Source organism: Periplaneta americana, chromosome 7 (genome assembly GCF_040183065.1).
Source record: "Periplaneta americana isolate PAMFEO1 chromosome 7, P.americana_PAMFEO1_priV1, whole genome shotgun sequence".
NCBI lineage: Eukaryota > Metazoa > Arthropoda > Insecta > Blattodea > Blattidae > Periplaneta > Periplaneta americana.
Window position 1 is genome coordinate 33299482 of NC_091123.1, and position 19873 is coordinate 33319354.

The following is a 19873-nucleotide window of genomic DNA, read 5'->3' on the forward strand; positions in this document are numbered from 1 at the left end:
GATAACTGATGTGCTGTCTTGCAAATGGTCGTATCAGCATTTGGTGTAATTTCACGTTCTCTTCAGGAGGTCCTGTATGTGAGGACATCGGGTACAAAACATTTATGCAATATGAAAGACTGTATTGTTTGGGTACATAGGCTACAACATTGTCTGAAGATTCTTCAGCAAAAACTTGTAGATCATGGTCAGTAGGCCGATATAGTAAATATACTAGTTCACTGAACTTCGCTTAGTTGTTTTAATTCACTCACTATTTTAGCTGTATTTAGGTTTTAAAGTTTCATTCTGACTAAGATCACACCGTACACGAGCCTGGCTCTTACGGTAGTGGCTTGAAACATTTTTGTTTTATAAATTTAATTCGTACTCACTAGTTAGCTAGTTAAAATAAATCAAAATTCAGGATTAACATATTCACTTCAGGGGACGTGAAATGAAAACTACATAGAAATATTAGAAATTAGAAAGCGGGAAGAAAATGTTGAACTTAGAAATCACATTCAATATTTTATCATTTGTACTTATCACAAAGACGAAAAATCTGAACTACTGTATTTGTTTGGAGATAAATTATTACACAAATTTTAATGCCTGAAATATAATTCTTGGCAGAGAGAAATATAGTTGAACGGGTAATTACATAAGAAAGATGAAATGAAAGAAAGAATAAATGAATAAAAAATGGCATGAAAAGATAAATAAATGGAATTTCAATATAATTTTTTTTCTGATGAATTGTCTCTTTGGCCTGCTACAGTTTGAATTGAGCGAGAATTATGATTCTTTATTAGGAATCGCGGCTCTGCGTTAATGTGTGGCCATATCTACAGCATGACGAAGGTCGCAATTTAGGACAGCAGAACACATATCAAGACATGCAACAAGCCCTAGCCTCATTTAGATTAAGAAAAGCTTCACTTATATTTCAGGAATCGAATTTGTGTCCACAAAATTTGTACCCATAAGCGCTACAACTTACGTCACAGCGGAGGAAACATTTTCGTGTTGGTTCAGAAATTGAATCATATACAAATATATAAAACAAAAATAAGTGCGATAGAAATTATTATTGGAGAATATGTTGTAGACTAACAAGAATGAACAAAGTGAGAATGAGGAAAATCGAAGACAAATGCAAGGAGATAAAAATGTTTTATTGTACAGAGAAGAACAGAGATTACTTGGTACAGCCACGTCAGAAAAACAGACGGAAACCGATGAAGTTACTCAGTTAAGTCCCATGGAAAAAGGAAAAGAAGACGACCAAGAAGATTATTTAGGGATGAGGTTGATGAATATGATGACAAGAGAATTAGAAACTAGAGAGTGAGGAAATCAGACAGAATGGAAAACGTGGTTAATCGATAATGTGTTAAATTGGAAAAATCATATTAAAGAAATTACCCCCAAACTAAATTTAGCTTGTTTTGCTATTAGATCTATGCAAAAGATAGTAAATATCAATACCTTAAAAACAATATACTTTGCATACTTCCACTCGGTAATGAGTTTTGAAATAATATTCTGGGGAAATTCCACAGATAGTAACAATATATTACAAAAAAGAGTAATTAGAATAATAGTAGGTGCCAAATCTAGGAAATCGTGTAGGGCTAATTTAAAAAAACTACAAATAATGCCCATGGCTTGTCAGTATATCTTTTCATTAATAATCTTCCTCGTATATAATCGTGAAAACTTTGTAACTAATTCAGCAGTTCATAGCATAAATACACGTCAAAAAATGACTTTCATACTCCATCGGCAAGTCTATCGTGCTATCAAAAAGGAGTGCGTTATATGGCAGTAAAAATGTTTAATAGCCTCCCTATCGATATAAAAAATGAAACTCAAACCATAAAATTATTTAGGGCCAAATTAAAGAAGTACCTAATTTCTCACGCCTTCTATTCTGTAGGTGAATTCATGACATTCAATAACACTTCATGAAATAGATACTAAAACTTTGTGTTATACTAGTAGACTATATTGTAAATCTCGTCTATATATTTCATCTAGACTGTGACTATAAATTAAGATTTTATAATAGTATTAAGTTTTTTGACTTGTTCCATATTCTAGCTTTAAGCATGTATGAATACCATGGATTGTTAATGAATACAATACAATACAATACAATACAATACAGTACAATACAATACAATACAAGAGAAGAAAAGCAGCTACAGCTGTAAAATCGGAATTGTCATGATGATGATGTTATTATATACTAAGGCATTTGATAAGTAATGGCAACAATGCTGTAAATCAGTGCTCCTAGTGGTGACCACTGAAATCTTGTACTACGTAGTAGAGCAGCGATTGTTTCTGAATAAATTTGCAATATTGAAAGATTCGAAGTTGCCGTATTTTGTAAATACAGTGGCTGTTTCTGATTTGTAGTAAACAATACAGTCTTAAAGGTACGAACAAAGGTGCTTCATAAAAATCCGAGTTGCAAGAGAAAAACATGTAGCTCAGTGCTCAGAGCATTACAAGAAGCCTGTGAGAGAGAAGTCTTACCATATTGAACTATTGCAAATTAGGTGGAAGCAAGGCTTCGCTTTCAATTGAGAGTTGGCATCCGAAGAGCTTTAGATTGATCAGTGAGACAGCTATCCAGAAATGCTGCTGCAGATGGAGTCCGCCGTCTTCCAAGAATTTGGCAACGTATTGTTGACATGAGAGAAGACTATATTTGAAGTATGTATTGTCAAACGTAACCTAAATAAATTTAGTGTAAAACTGTAACTATGTTGCCATTACTTTTAGAATGCCCTAGTTGCTAAATCTGATGTTCTGTGTTGTCTCAGAAAGAGGCTCGGCTTTATGCTAGTCAAGTCAAGAAAATATCGCTTAGAAAAAATATTATGTACTTAAAATGAAAGTCGCTAGAAGTTTGGAAGCCTTCGATGTATACAATACTATACCTACTTTGTATTTTTATAATGTTTTATGCAACCTGGAGGAAAATATGTTGCATCCCGTTACCAGTCGTAGCCCTCGTATTGACCGTAAAGTGACCGGTATAATCGGGCATTTCAAATACTGCTACAAATGGATCGTAACTTAGATCAGATAAAAATGATAATATCGAAGGAAATGTATATTTTCTTATAATTATGTTGGAAAACAAAGGTTGTTAGTAAAATAATATTAAATCTTTAAGATGTTACGAATAAATACATACAGGCTATGTTTAATTCGAGGCCACATGTCGCATCACAAGAGACTAGCCATGTCTAGAAATGTCAGAAGTCGAAGAAATCCAAATTAAAAACTTAAAGCTCGATATCAGCAATATTGTCGAAGAAGAACTGTCTTTAATTATTCGAAGTTGTCACTGTTAGCTTTCATCAATTAAATTACTGTCAGTTGTAGGAAGTTAATGCACATGTATTTTCATTAAGTATGCTATTACTTCTGAGATCGCTATGCGAATAGACGGAAGTGTCAGGTTTTTAAAAAGAGCTCACCTTTGGTATGTCGAAGACTGGACGTGTTTACCTTCAGATTTTTGCACTGCATTCATTACGTCCATGCTGAACACTTCATAAATAAAGTGTCGAAGCCTTCAAACGTGTCTCGGAAACTGAATGGTATTTCCTTTTTGCGTGCTGCATACACTTCCTATTCATTGTTATTTCGATCACTGACATTTTCCGTTTTTATGTATTCAGTGAAGAGCTGTAATTCATTTGTCGAAGTACGAATACGACTCTATTATTTTCTTAAGGTGACGTAGTATCACAAAATGTAAGTTTGTTTGTTTGTTTTTTAAGAATTCTTGTCATAACACATTAGCAACAAGGTTCTTTGTATGTCATTCACTCTCGGAACAGCCTCATTGTTCTGCAAACGTTATGTACAGAGTCGGCCATTGATTATGGGTGGTTTCTTGAGGCCATAATAGGCCTATTACAAAGTGAACTATATCAATAAAAGAAACTTTATTGTGATCAGTTTAGTTATCTTGTTTACTTGTGATAAATGGTCTCCATTACATAACATTGGTCACTGGGTACGGGTGGATTTCCGTAGGCTGAGGAATGAGAACGAAACAATTGACGAATTTCATGTTGTCTTGTTCTTTCGTTTTATGAACAATGACCTATTTTTAGATTAATCAATTTGTATTTTCTATGGAGATTTTTTTCAAAAGCGGAACTATTGTGCAGACGAAGAGACTGTAGAACCTTGGAAGAATATTGAAACAGGACACGATTTTAAAACGAGTAAATAATTTTCCTGTCATGCCAATGTTTTGTCACTTTTTCGTGGCGATATTACACATTCTATTTGAACGCCGAGAACAATGAAAGAATGTGAACTTGCAAGTCACAACTATGACAACAGAGATCCGCTCAGCAATGAGATTGGCGTTAAAATTCTCCCGGCGTTGATAAAGTCTACACAGAAAATACGGGCGGCATGGTTCATCAAACTACAACACAGAAAATTAATCGTAACAACATGAAATTCATCAATAATAAAGTTACGTTCTCATTCCACAGCTTATAAAACTCCACTCGTGTCCACCGCTGTGGAGTAAAGGTTAGCATGTCTGACCATAAAACGAGCGGCTCCGAGTTCAAATCCTGGTTGGGACAAGTTACCTGGTTGAGGGTTTTTCCGTGGTTTTCCTTCAACCCATTAAGAGCAAATGCTGGGTAACTTTCGAGGTTGGATCCTGGACTCATTTTGCTGGCACTGTCACCTTCATATCATTCAGGCGCTAGATAACCATAGCAGTTGATAAAGCGTCATAAAATAAATCACTGAATAAAATGAACCCGTATTCAGTAGCTAACTTATGTAAAGGGGACCATTCAATACAAATTATTTTCGGAAGTAATGAAAATGAGAAAATTTCACACAATACGGTAAGTTTTCTTTTATTCATATAGTTTATTTTGTGTTTATTCTTATGACCTTACAAAAACAATTCGAAAACTACCCGTAAGCAGTGGCCAAGCCTATATTACTATGCTTGTAATTGTTACAACTTTCCCCAGGTTATTGAATTGTTTCAAGAATACTGTATCTGTTATATTTATGGCATTGGGGATGATATCGCTGTTTACCGTTTTTTTTTCCCCGTAATTCTCTTATTATTGCAAGTACAAAATAAAAGTATTGTGATCTTTCAAAAGAAATCTTCGCGGAAATGTACTTTTTTCCGTATCCAAGATACCAAAAAGCTATTTTTGACATGTCTGTACAAAAAATTTCTCCTAAACTATTGGACAGATCTTGTTCATACGAGTTTGTTCAACTGGGAATGATACAAATGAAATGTGAAATGTAACCACTTGAAAAAAAAAACTATCGTGATTTTTGTGGTGGGGGGGGGGGGAGAATAAAACAGTTTGTCCAGAACGGCTGTAAACAGTTTATCTTTCCTTTTCTTAATGTTCGTTCTTCCATAAGATGAACTGATAAATTAAATTATATACCGGTAGGCAGTGTGGTACAAAACATTTTTGTCAGAGAAAAGAGCTACTGTGATTTACATAATTTAATGTACTTCTAAACGGTAACTTTTTCAAAGGGATTTGAAGATTCGAAGTGTATTATTATTATTATTATTATTATTATTATTATTATTATTATTATTATTATTATTATTTAGTTTTTAACCCGTAACGAGCTTTGAACAGTTTCCTACTATGTTGTTTGCATATCGCAACCGGTCGCTTCAGACAAATAAAGTGCAAAATACACGCAGTTGCTATGGGAAGTAAATAAACAAATACTTTCTCGCCAAGAATCGAACCTGGATCGTCTGAATTTGTATCCGGAAACGCTATTGACAGGCCACAATAGGGAAAGGTAATTACGAATGAATAAAATAATGAAGTACTAGAGAGCGCAACAATGGATTGTTAGTGGGAATCTGTTATACTTTTCTATACAGCAAAGTGATCTCGTTAGGAGTTCCATTCTAACTCATTTTGCAAATATCCAATGGGAACGACTTGGCATTTGTGTTATGAAATGTCTGTTTGTACTGATGCATGATTGTGTTAATGTAATAGAGATCAAAATAGAGTAAGAAGAACAAAATGAAATCATTAGGAAAGCATGCATTAATGCAGCGTTACTTGTGTAGGCCACTTTCCATTTTGTAGTTGCTCATTAATGTATAATGAACAGTTGAATAACGTAATAACGATTTCTTCCTCAATTGCATAGCAACTTGAACGATTTAAATTTATGTGTCCATTTACATTTATGTGTCCATTTTATTGAAGTCCTGATAATTATCCTATCCTACAGGATGTATTAAAACTATTTTTACAAACTTAGGTTTAAGGGAACGGAGAGAAGTGGTTATTTAATAGGAATGGATCTCCGAAATGGTAATTTTGTAGGAATGTAGTGCAGTTTGTGTGCTTTATAAATACGAGCTGGCTATGAATCCTTAGGACATATTGTGTAGCGCTTTCGTCAAATTGATGACGCTCTCATAATTAATTAATTTATGGTTTATTTAACGACGCTCGCACTGCAGAGGTTATATCAACGTCGCCGGTGTGCCGCAATTTTGTCCCCGCAGGAGTTCTTTTACATGCCAGTAAATCTGCTAACATGAGCCTGTCGCATTTAAACACACTTAAATGCCATCAACCTGGGCCGGAATGGAACCCGCAACCTCGAGCACAGAAGGCCAGCGCTATACTAACTGCGCTACCGAGGCCGACATGACACTCTCATATAACACTGATGAATATCAGTTATTGTATGCATAAACCAGTGGAAGACGCCTGTTAATTGAGTTCAAAGATTTTGTAATGTTTGACTTTTCTGTTCTGACAAATTAAATAAGTTCCATCTCCTTTTTTCACAATAACGCGAAAGTTATAAAGAAACTTCAAAATAGAAGCTATTTTAGAATCTTATAAACTTTTAGCAATTTTTTCACTGCTTACGGCTCGGAATGCTGGATGATTAACGGAAAGAGACAAAATAAGAATGGAAACACCTTGAAATGCGGTTTTATGACTAATAGCGGGTTAGGGTCTATATAAGAATTGATATGAGACTCAGTTATAAAATAAGAGCGAAAACGTCTCTTGTGTATTGATTCAGAATTGTGGGCCTTGCGCAAGAAAAAAAAATAGTAGTACAACAACTGAGGTTCCTCAGATTTCTTACTGGATGGATATACATTCCGCGAGCAGGAATGTAACCATCATATTATGAGAGATGAAATTCCAAGTAACTAACGTAATGGACGGAACTTATCAATATTCCATTTTGAATCTTGCGTACACTACTTTTAACACTTGAATACAAGTAATTGATTAACTAGCGGACTTACTCGTGTTAATTATCTAAGTCTGTGCGGCTTACAGCTGTTTATGTGCTTCATCACACCATCCTCAGAGCCTACTAGATCTCGGCATCATCTCGTACTTCTCTGCCTGTTTTGTGGGTGCGTTTGATTGTTGAAAAGTGTTGAAAAGTGGAGTCAAATAGTGTCAACAGTGGAGTCAACACACAGATCAATTTCAGTACACACGCACTATTTGACTCCACTTTTCAACAATCAAACGCACCCACACAACATGCAATGAAGTACTAGATGACGCCGAGATCTAGTAGGCTCTGAGGATGGTGTGATGAAGCACCGAAACAGCTGTAAGCTGCACAGACTTACATAATTAACACGAGTAAGTCCGCTAGTTAATCAATTACTTATCAATATTGTTTAAATGGAAGATTCATGTGGAGAGAATGGAGGATTATATATTATCTAAAGAGGCAAAGAGGTATTACAGTACGGATCTATCTGCTGTATGTGAGGAAGATCTTCTGAAAGGCTGAAAGAAGATGGAATTACCAAATTTGAGACACAGAACAGGCCTTGGTAGCCTTACGTTAAGGCTTCTTTGGTTGTGATCAGATGGTGGTGCTGACACTGGCGATAACGATCACTGAACGATGTTGACAGTCACTTGACTTACTTTTCTTGTTTCATAATTTGACTATCAATAACTTATTTGGTGAACTACATACGATATGAAAGAAGTAAATATTTACTACTTACAGTTAAATTAATACCATTTTCTTAAAATATTTAACATCCACTTAAATTGCGCTCTTAACAAAATTAAATATCTCTGGGGAGAAGTTAATATGTACGATTTATCTTTGAGCATGCAAACGTTATTGTCTTCAAGTCGGCCTCTTTAAAGTAGCAATATTCTATAATTCACTCCCCGCCCATTGTAATAATGGTTGAGATAAAAGCTGTACAATTAAATTAGATTTAGTTCTCTGTGATGTGCGTTGTGGGTAAGTTGAGAGTAATGTACACCTCCTTATACTGCAGACAGGACAAGATACAATCGCAAGCTCGTACGGATATGTATAGTGCAAGGCGGCAATGCTTACGCCTCTTACAAAAATAGCCATGGGATAGAATAGACGGTATTTCCAATAGCAATCTGCGCCGTCGTCATTTTCTCGTTTTATCATCAGTAGGTTAACTTCCGATTAGCAGAGAGTCCTGTGTTCTCTCTTAGTTAGAGATTCAGCATCGTGCTAACTCAATGTCAGTGAAGTCCCACAAGTTACTCGTATCTGTATAATGTAAGACAGTGTTTTTTTAACTGTTTCCACCGCGGAATCCCTTTAACACCTGTAGTTTTGTTTTATTATTATTATTATTATTATTATTATTATTATTATTATTATTATTATTATTGGCGGTCGGGTAGCTCAGATGGTAGAGCAGCTGGCTACGGACTGGAAGGTCCGGAGTTCGACCACGAGTGGTGACGGGATTTTTTCTCGTTGCCAAACTTTCAGAACGGCCCCGAGGTTCACTCAGCCTCCTATAAAATTGAGCACGGGTCTTTCCCGGGGGTAAAAGGCGGTCAGAGCGAGGTGCCGACCATACCACCTCATTCTAGTACCGAGGTCATGGAAAGCAAGGGGCTCTACCTCCATGCCCCCAAGTGGCTTCATGGCATGTGACAGGAATACCTTTACCTTATTATTATTATTATTATTATTATTATTATTATTATTATTATTATTATCATTGTCTATTTATTGAAGTGGGTGTAACTGAAAAATTGAAACTGTTACAGAAAGTTACACAACGCAGAACTGCACGCATTGTATTCTTCATCTGACATAATTAGGAACATTAAATCCAGACGTTTGAGATGGGCAGAGCATGTAGCACGTATGGACGAATCCAGAAATGCATATAGAATGTTAGTTGGGAGACCGGAGGGAATAAGACCTTTGTGGAGGCCGAGGCGTAGATGGGAGGATAATATTAAAATGAATTTGAGGGAGGTGGGATATGATGGTAGGGATTGGATTAATCTTGCTCAGGATAGGGACCGATGGCTGGTTTATATGAGGGCAGCAATGAACCTCTGGGTTCCTTAAAAGCCATAAGTAAGTAAGTAGGTTACAGATTTGTTATAATTAGTAGTATGGAATTTTATAAGAATTTGAAATAAAAAAAACAATCATCTTTATGATGCAAAATTTATTTTATATATATATATATATATATATATATATATATATATATATATATATTAGTATTTAATAATTAACAAACACGTGAAAGCAAGTATTTTAACAATTCCGTTCAGTGGATCGAATGTGTTTATTTTGCAAGCTGCAGATTCTTTTTATATTTGGTTTTATGGCGGAAAGTTATAGCCTCATTTCTGCTTCTACATTTAGCATTTCGGTATTTTGCTTTGGTGGACATACACGCAGGGAATCTAGTGATAAATTTATTAGAAATATTGTTTTCCGTTTTGTATATTTAATAAAATGATAATTTATCATTATTATTATTATTATTATTATTATTATTAGTGTTATTTGATATTATTGATTCACATTTTCATGATTTGTGTATTTATTTTACAGTAACATCCTCTAAGTAGGCCTATAAAATAAAATTTAAAAACCATTATGGACTCAAAGAACCCCTAGCATCTGCTCGCCAGCAGCTCCGCGGAACACACTTGGAAAAAAAAATTAACTGAAAGGAAGACGCTGACAAAATAAAGATATTATCATAACCTTAATGAATGAAATATAATTGTAATAGAAAATTCGAAGATATATATCCACTCAATTGATACAGCGTCGTTGAATAACATTAAAATAATAAAAACTGACACAGTTTTCTTTATACGGGCACTCCAAAACACAACATGATTTCCACAGAATGAGTCTTAAAATATGATAGGTGTCCGCTAATGTGACTTGAAGCAGGTTGTTGTGCTTATAAGCCGTCCAGATATTATAGGCCTAATACTGTCTATTTTGTGACTACTCTATTGGTGTTGCTATAAGTGATGAGTGTGATAATGCCGAAGTTTTTTTAGGCTCTTGTATTAAACGATAATATTTTCTGATTTCGTTATTTGCGTTGTACGGGTTACGGCTTAGTAGAATTGCGGTGTCCATTAACTGAACTTCCCTGTTTGTTTTCTTAAGAATGGTTATGTCAGGTCCATTGGGTACAGCATCGTTTGCAGATTGTAAAAATTTCTCTAGCTCATTACATAATATTTTATGCTCTTTCAGGACTTGAAAAGGTTGCTACATTTGTAGTATGATTTGATTTCCTTGAGTAGTACCATGTTTATTATTATTATTATTATTATTATTATTATTATTATTATTATTATTATTCCTCTTTTCAACGGTAGTAAGATATTTTAAAAATAACGATAAGTAACGGAATAAATACAACGAGAAATAAAACTCCACGAATAAAAGTTAAATAACAACTATTTATCCGTAAGAAGTCTCACATTATTTCCTGGGCATGGAAGGCCTTTTAATTTTATGCCCATACAAATATTGGCTTCACATAGAGAACCATTATCGATTAAATTACGTTTAATTTAGGCTACTTTTAAAATAAGCACCTGAAATGTTTGCTGCTAGAGAAAATAAGATGAAGCAGTCTGCTGGCACATGCAAGCATTGTAAAGACTATCCTCACACTTTCCTTGGGTGGTACTAGATCTAGTGTTAGTGCTGGCTGTCTTGCATCCAAATTGCAGGGTATTGCCGTGTGTTTACGTAATGTATGTAATTAAACAATTAGTCATGTGAACATTCATTACACTGGTTTATGTATCAGTAATAGTCTCTTTTGACTTCACTACGTGCAAGAAAAAGACGAGGCGCATTAACTTTCTTAGTATATTGCAGTCGTAAATCAGCGTAACAAACTGCTAAAATTAATATCACTTCTAATTACAAGAACTGGTAACTAGATGGCGAACAGAACACGGATTTATATTTAGCCTATGTGGGTGTTGCAAATAATTTTTTTAAAGAACCACTCAGAAGAGATGTTATTTGAGGTTTGTGTCTATTTATCAATGGATTTTTAGTTATTGTGCTATACATCTTTTCATGGGACTTACTGTAGTTCATGGAAGTCGCGGGTTTTTAGCCGTCCAGAACAACACGAATGATTTGCGCTTAAGCAACGTTGCCTAGTTGTAATGTTAAGAGTCAGTCGCTGTTGGTTGTGGTAAGTTAAATATTGTTTTATGTGTTTTGAACGTTATGGCTCCAAGAGAAATGCAGTATTAATTTAATTTATTAGTCTGACCCAATATTTTGGGTTTGCCTTGCGACACAGAATAGCTCACAATAAAATTTAAAATGAAAAATTATATAAGCAAGTTTCAAACAAAAGAGATTAAGACATAAGAAAAAAATAGAACCAAGTACAATTTAAATTGAGTGTACACCGTAAAGATGCTGGCGAAATATTGCTACAGCAAATTTTATTATGGTGGTGACGATGGCATCTTGAAGATCCCTCTTCAGCTTGTATTTTTCCCCTCGGAATTGTGCCTCTCGCTCCGAAGAAGAGACAGGTAACTGTGATTTTTTCTTTTTTTTTCAATGTTAGTATTTCGCTGATAGGTACTGAATCGTGGGCTCGTAGATTTTGTTTTTCTCTTCGTTCACTTCAGATGGTTGAGTGGCTGAGATTTCAAATCTCATCGTAGGATCAATTATTTCGGCTGTCTGTTTATTCCCATTTATAGGTATGATATCGACCCTACGATTGCTCTCACCATCAGCAATACAATGAACTTCCTCGTGAACATCTAGATTTTTGGATCGAAGTGCATCTGCGATCATAGAATAAGAATTTAGTTCCCCCCCCCCCCCGATGATAGATATGTCAAGTCTTTTGGATACACCGTGATGTCTGCACAAATTTCTCTATCTCAATACTCTATCTGACATTTATTACTTTCCATGATTCGCCAAGATTGATACTAATTTTAAAAATTCATTTCACTTAGTAGTCTCATGTATCTATATCATTTGATTGTACAATTTCTGAATGCGTATTTTAGAGACAGAGAGAGAGAAAATAGTGGTGATGTAGTGGATTCCATCTAATCACGATATTATCGAAAGCGAGTCAACAAATTCATTACAAAGAAAGAATTATATATTTGTTAAAACTATGAATAGGTATTACTTCTTATCACATAATCAACTAATGCGTAGTTTACAATCATAAAATTATCAACAGTAATCTCACTAGACGTTTTGATTTATCTAGAGAAAATCAAAACTCGAGTGGGATTTAATTGACTATTACACGATTAGAAGAAAGTATATAAAGATTAGAAGTAACGAAGTACTCCAATATAATAAAATATTAATTGATTTACGAAAATACAACTGTCTCCAAATGTATTATTGTACCATCTCAACATTACAAATATTACGCTAGATGCATGCTAGATGGCAGTAGTGTCTTTATACAGACACTGTAATGATTACTATTCAATAAATCTTAATATTAAACAATCTCTGATACGTGACTATCCATAATATCATATAGCAGAAGTTCTTTTTATCCTCTCAGAGCAGAAGCTATAACATAACCTAACTAATATACACAAGTGTTAGAAAAGTTTTAATTAACGACGATGACATAAAAAATAAACATGAATAATTTTAAAAGGAATAATTATTGAATGTACAATTTTCAAATTTGAATGTGGTTGGTGGTTCAATTGATGTTATATTGGACGTGTGCATAATAGAAGTGGAACTCGTTGATTTAGGCCTACATGGTGTATTCAACTTATTTAGGATTTCCGAATGGTGCTCTTCATTTATTTGTAAATCGGATTTCAGAAGATGCATAGGTATGATCAGTGATTTTTATTAATTCTTGTTCTTGAATGCCAATGCGAGTCATATTTAAAACTGCTGTGCATCGACTGGAGTGGTTTGTAATTTTATATATATTTTTGACGTCCAGACCAGCGCAGTTTCAAATGTTGGCAAACAAAGAAACAAATGCTAGGGATGCGATAAAATTAAACAAATGCTAGGGACGCGATAAAATTAAACAAATGCTAGGGACGCGATAAAATTGTGCGATAAGCAGCCATGATTGGTTGAAATACGTTCTTTCGTACCGTTTTATTGGTCAAAAGTAGTATGACGTAGTAAGAGTGTAATAGTCATAATAATACGTTAAATATATGAACTATGTTATGAAAATGTTTATTTTGTATTTTCGTAACTATTACACTGTATTGTTGAATAAAGATCTGTTATAATAATTATTAATTTAATTTGCGAAACTTGCCATCATAATGGCCTGCCTAAAATGACAAAGTATTACTAACAAAATGTAATAATTTTAAATAAAAAAGAAGGATATAAACATGAAGTTAGAGAACATACAACAAAAGTATAATAATTGCAAGTATGTGCTATGGTTATAGAAATGATATTTCAAAATTTGAATAGATGACTTAAAAGCCATAAGGACAATTTCTTTACAAATTGTTCTCGGTAAATTAAATTTTCCGCTATATATATATATATATATATATATATATATATATATATATTGTTATTGTTTCCCGGCTTCCAGTGAATAGGCCCATAATTTGAGTTATTTCCAGGTATAACAATTTTTAAACAAGTTAAATGTTGATTCATAAAGTTTCTTCTTCTCGTTACCTCCTTCTAGAGGCTGGTCACTGCAGGTCTTAAATCGTATGGTGAGATCCAAGACATTGCATATATTATTTAAATTTGGATAGGCATTACATATTTTAAAAGCTTCAGTATTAATTGTAAAATACTAACCTGTTATGTTCAGTATGTATCTAATTTATCCTGGAATTATGCACTTTAAGTGTAGGCCTACACATTCTCTCATTTATCATTGCTGACGATATCGTCTGTTTGTCAAAGATCATTCTTCACTATTCGACACGTTCTCGTTTAGTCCTCGAAGTTTCATGCATGTATTCAAGAATGCTTATATTATGCCAGGTGTTTCTCTCTGTCCTTTCCTCTCTCAGCTTTATCCGAATTGTTTTAGTAGTTGTCATTGTTCTTGGACATGGTCATAATTGTACCGTATTGTAATTTATTTTCCTCTATTTCTTCTAATATATCTCTTAAAAAATTACATTTCTTCTTTTTTAAGAATCTAATTTCTAGTACTCTTTTTATAGATGTTTAATATGATATTAACAATTTATTTGTTCATTCTACAGTGGCACTGTTCCTTCGGCCTCTAACATCGACTGCATCCACGACATTTCTCATCCCATGTAAGTATTGGTGTTTTTTTTATTATGATGTTACGTATTTGAATGTTTTTATTTTTAGTTATCAGTAACCAATTGTATGGAATGGCACGAACTTTGTTGATTAAATAAAGAATACGTCGTTTCATCATGCTCAAAAATTGACTACCGCTTTCCGAAAAAAAATCGAAAAATCGAAAGAGAATTGGGAGGACAAATTTAAAAGGTACGCAAAACGCGTCCTTGCAAGGGGTTGGGGGCTGTACAGAACTAAGTATGTGAGCTCCAAGCCTGTTGGCCACTAGTCTCACTCCGGGTTACGCTGCTCCACTGAAGGAGCTCTAGAAAATTTTGAAGGGGAAGCCGAAATTGGACGTAACCTCTTAGGTACCACATACGCGAGGGGGACTGAGATTTGATCAAGTGATCACGCAACGGGGCGAGGAGGAGATGGCTGGTGTTTGCCGTTAGGATGGCGAGACGCTGTCATCTGTTGTTCGATGACAAAGCATGTGAAGGCCGTCGGAAGAAGCGCCGTGAAATCTAAATCTGCAATTTGATAGGTCCCTGTCCTTTCAAATTGCGACTAATTGAGTGACCGCGTATATTTAAAAGACAATTTATAGGTTCTGAACTAGGGCATACGTCGTTTATATTAAAGGGGAATATATATGGGGAAGGGCTTATAGGTCCGTGGCCCATTTCTTATAGGGCTCATCCCGACATTTGTCTTACGCCTTAGGAAAACCACGGAATACCTTAGGCAGGATGAGTTGTCTCATATATAAGAGACTAGCCAATTTAGCTATATTGTAGGAGGTGAGTGTTGTCAAGAGCTTTGTTGAATCGTCTCAATTTTGAGACCAGCCATTTGGCTATATGATGGCTCAATTACGAAGAGGGGGGAGAGATGTAATTGTTAATTAATTTAGAGTAATTAGGGAGATTCATGGGAATATGAGTGCAGGTCCGTGGCCCATTTCTTTTAGGGCTCATCCCGACATTTGGCTTAGCGCCTTAGGAAAACCACGGAAAACCTTAGGCAGGATGACTACCGCTTTCCAATCTAGCGGCATTATTTATATCATGCAGCGGATATTGGTGGCTAGTTTATAACTATAGCTATTTGGAATGAAGTATTAACTTTTAGTGCCTAAAAATCTGTTCCCATATTTTATAATATACGCAGTACATAGAATGTTTATTATGAATTGATGTATTTACGCCATATTTTTATCTCGTATTTATTTGTTGTTAGTAAATTTTTTTTAAAATCTGGGTTCCTAGCCGTGTTGTCACGTATACCCTTCGAACTTCAGCTGAACTTCATGTTGGATTTTATTGAAAATTGTTAGTTCCTGTGGTAATAGAGCAAGTATAGAATCCCGGACATAGATATTTTAGACTTTGTAATAATAATAATAATAATAATAAATTTATTTGTTGGAACAAAGATAAGTTACATATTTTTTTTTTACATATAAAAATCTCTCTAGCACCCGCAGATAGAGTACAGTACATACACGTACTCAGGGGACATTTCACAAAATTTTAATAGATTTTATTAATTAATGTAATAACAAGTAAAAAGAGAAAAAAACACAGATATTACAGTAATTGAAACTATTTTATATTTCCTCCCTAAACAATAATTTGTAATTGATTTTTTTAATAAGGAGCATTAGCAAATTGAATGTTTGGTAATTTAACTGTTAATCTTCTTATAGAGCCTTGGACCGAAGTTGCTACTGCAATTAATTATAAGCTGCAGTTGTGGTACATTTTATATTCTGTCAGGCGTATGCTGTCTGATCTTTTAGTTTTATATGTATGTGAATACAAATTAAATAGCCTATATTTCGGTTTTATGAACGAAATTCAGTAATACATTGTTATAAATTTGATTATCAAATAGTTTAAATTCATGACATAACTGTTGATAACATGACAAACCCTTACTTAATATAATATCTATTATTTTAATTGCTTTGTGAGACCTGTATGAGAAAGTGTAAGCCATGTAATGTTATTCATTTTATACATCAAGTAACTTATTATAGCTGATAATCATCGTGTGTGTTCATGTACAATATAGATCATTTCCTATGTCATTATTGTATACTTCGATCGCTGTCTTTATAGTAATAACAACGGTGAAATTGCAGTTTCTAAAAATTGCATAGTTTCTCCAGCCTGTTATGGGTCAGAATTCTGTGCATGTCAAGTCATGTCATGGTTCGTGCGTCGAAACTTTTGTGCAAGTCGTGATGTGCTTGCTGTTTTGTATTAGGCTGCGTATCCACGCTTCGTCGTTGTGTGGCTCTACAATGACTTGAATATTCTTAGAGTTATTTCAGTTTTTGTCATCCATCACTTTCAACATTGAAAAGTCTGTATACACGTTACTGGAGTCGTCCTCTGTGGTCTAGTCATTCAACCCCCAGCTTGTGAAAGGGTTTCTTACTGATCCAGCAATTTTGTTAATGTGTATTAGCTTAACGAAAGCGCAGATTGCAGGTTACGTGTGTCTGTACCTCACAAAGCTGTTTTGCCACGTCTTACTTTTGTCTTGCATATACCTGGTGATTCAAGAGGTTGTGCTAAAGCTGAAGGAGTTTATAGAGGAATCGAAATATAATATTTTTCGAAGAGAAACCTCTGGTGCACATGATGGCAGGACCTACATTGTCGATATAATCGTATGTAATCATTCTTTCAACCTTACGTCCCTCCACCAAGTTCGAATGGGGAGATTTACAACAACTTTTGCAATCAGTTTTTCTAGAGCTGTTACAAATCGTGCCACTTATTGTGTATCAGCAGATGTGTATGGACCATGACGGAGCACCAGCATACTTTACTCTTGCATTATGACATTTGATAAATCTTGGACGTACCGGAAAGAGGAGGTTCGATTCGATATCCAACCTGTTCCTCTGATTTGATGTTTCTTGATAACTTTTTTTGGGGACATGCCTCGTTTGGAGACTCCGGTGGAAGACACAGAAGCACTATCAACCAGGTTGCTTTCAGCATTAGAATTTAAGAACATTCTGAACTCAAAATGTATTATATTTATCTCCTTCACGCCTGGATATTGTGATTAGTATGTATGACTGCGAACCTAGTGGGCTCGGATTCAAATCCTGGTTAGGTATTTTTGGGGTGGTTTTCTTTAATCAATTCGAAACAAATGCTAGGCAATTTTCTACGTTGGGACATCGGCCTAATTTCGCTAACATCAGTTTCCATCATTCAATAGTTCAACAGAGATGCAACAGTGGTTAGTACTGTTGACTTGCACACAGGTGGCATCGTTTTGAGGAGGTTGCAGAACTCTCAGGTGGACGGAGGGGCGTTAAATTCGGAATTCTTCGAAACTGAATGTTGTGTAAGCTCAATATCAAATACTAAATCACAATACTTACAGGAATGCTATTCTACCGACTTCAACAATGATTTCTACGAAAGGAGTGGCAAACACAATAAACCTCGGGATGCGGCGTTAGACTGCGGAACCTTCTTTCGTGAAAGAAGAAAAATACATTTCTCCGGGTTTAATAATGATAACAATAAAAGCATAGCCTAACATAACAATAACATTTTTTTGTTTCATCTAAAAAATACGATGTGAGTGCACAACTTTAAATTGAGTTTAAATTTAAAGTTGAACCAAATCAACTTATTTAATTAATATTTGAATATTTTAGAATTATCTAAAATGCCTGTAATCTACTTCCTTCTTGCAAAAAAAAAAAAAAAACGAAAACTAACGGCACATGAAATTGAACCCTCGTCCTCTGCTTCATAAACCAAAATAATAGCAATTTACAGTTAAACTTATTGAACAAATATTATCCAAGTGTATAATTTATAGTGTTGCAAAACCGTCCAACATTTTAATTTCTTATTGTGTAAAAAGTGTACGTAGGATGGCTATGAGTTTATGTAAATTGAATAGTTGATTGATTTACTGCAAAGAACCGACATTTTTTATTTATCTACTCCGGTTTGTTGTGTACGAAGTAATCTTTAATTCTAGTGTGCTGCTTTATTTGACGATAGAATACAAGAGTAAAACTTGCTTTTAAAATGTAAACTATTTGAAAATAAACGATGTTATACTTAAAAAGTAAGAGTTAAGCTGATGATACAAACCTGTAACCTCTATTGGAACCCTAGAAATACGAAAGTTACGGCAGGTCTAACAAAAAGTTTAAGTTTCTCCTTTCCATCGAGTGTTAACTATTTCTGCACTGAATCAGTCTGTTGCTGTTATAGCTACGGGTATACAAGGCGTTGATCGCTCAAGTATTGAACACATTGTCGGCACCCCATGTGTCGTTAAACCACAGTGACTTGAGGGCCAAAATGATTACTTTTCGGAGGGGCTCCTTGCATTGTGTTCCGGTGGTTAACCGCATTCCCCGGGATTCTATCAATGTAACAACATTACGCGTAGCTTTCACTCGCATCTGTCCCACGTAACCTTCGCGTCGCGATGGTTTTCCTGGTCTCACCAGCTCATTTATTGACAAATTACGTATTGGGCCCGATGGTGTCACGCCATTACGAGAAGACGTGTAGGCCTACATCCTAAGAAAAGCATAGGCTATATCGGAATATTTCCAGAGTGATACTGATGCAGAAATAATATAAGACTCTCACATTTTTATTCGGTTATTTAACGATCCTGTATCAGTTGATTGATTACCTAGAAGCTGTGAAATTTATAGTAGCGAGATAGATGAAACGAGGATTCGTCATGGATTACGTGAAATTCATCATACAGTTGGGAAAAACTCTTCAAAAAACAACCGGGTAATTAGCCCAAACTGGATTCGAACTCACTTCCGAGCGCAAGCTTAGTTTGGAAAATAGCTCCTTACCTCTGAGCTACTCGGGTGTTCCATATAAATTTAATCATCAGCAGCAGGAATAACGTGACCCGATAGAATTATTATCTCTCTGTAATTTAAAAGTAGATGATTTAATAGTTGATAAATTATTTAGTTTCATTAAGTTTACATATACAGAGTGAGTCAGGAGGAAAGGTACAAGGTGTTGAGGGGTGATAATAATTATTGATGATTCTGAACAAAAACGTTTCTATGAACATATGTCCTATTCTTAACAAAATCTGACATACAGCTGTTTGAAAATCACGGGCGTCAGTCTCATGTCCTTCATCAGCACTCATATGCGGATACAACTAAAACGACATTAGGTTGTAGTAGGATCAATGAAACTTATCCTGGGCGTTGGATCGGTCG

At 34.9% G+C, this 19873-nt stretch overlaps 2 protein-coding genes across 4 annotated transcripts in view; one reads left to right on the forward strand and one right to left on the reverse strand.

Annotated features, from left to right (window-relative positions):
- The window catches only part of LOC138703043 (uncharacterized), an 825197-nt gene that overhangs the window by 337733 nt on the left and 467591 nt on the right, over positions 1-19873 (forward strand). For all 3 annotated transcript variants that reach the window (XM_069830575.1, XM_069830576.1, XM_069830577.1), the window contains exon 5: positions 14568-14624. The gene's annotated coding sequence lies outside the window, so the exon portion shown is untranslated. The remainder of the gene's footprint in view (positions 1-14567; positions 14625-19873) is intronic.
- LOC138703044 (angiopoietin-2) overlaps positions 1-19873 on the reverse strand; it is a 412233-nt gene that overhangs the window by 324807 nt on the left and 67553 nt on the right. The gene's annotated exons all lie outside the window — the stretch shown is intronic.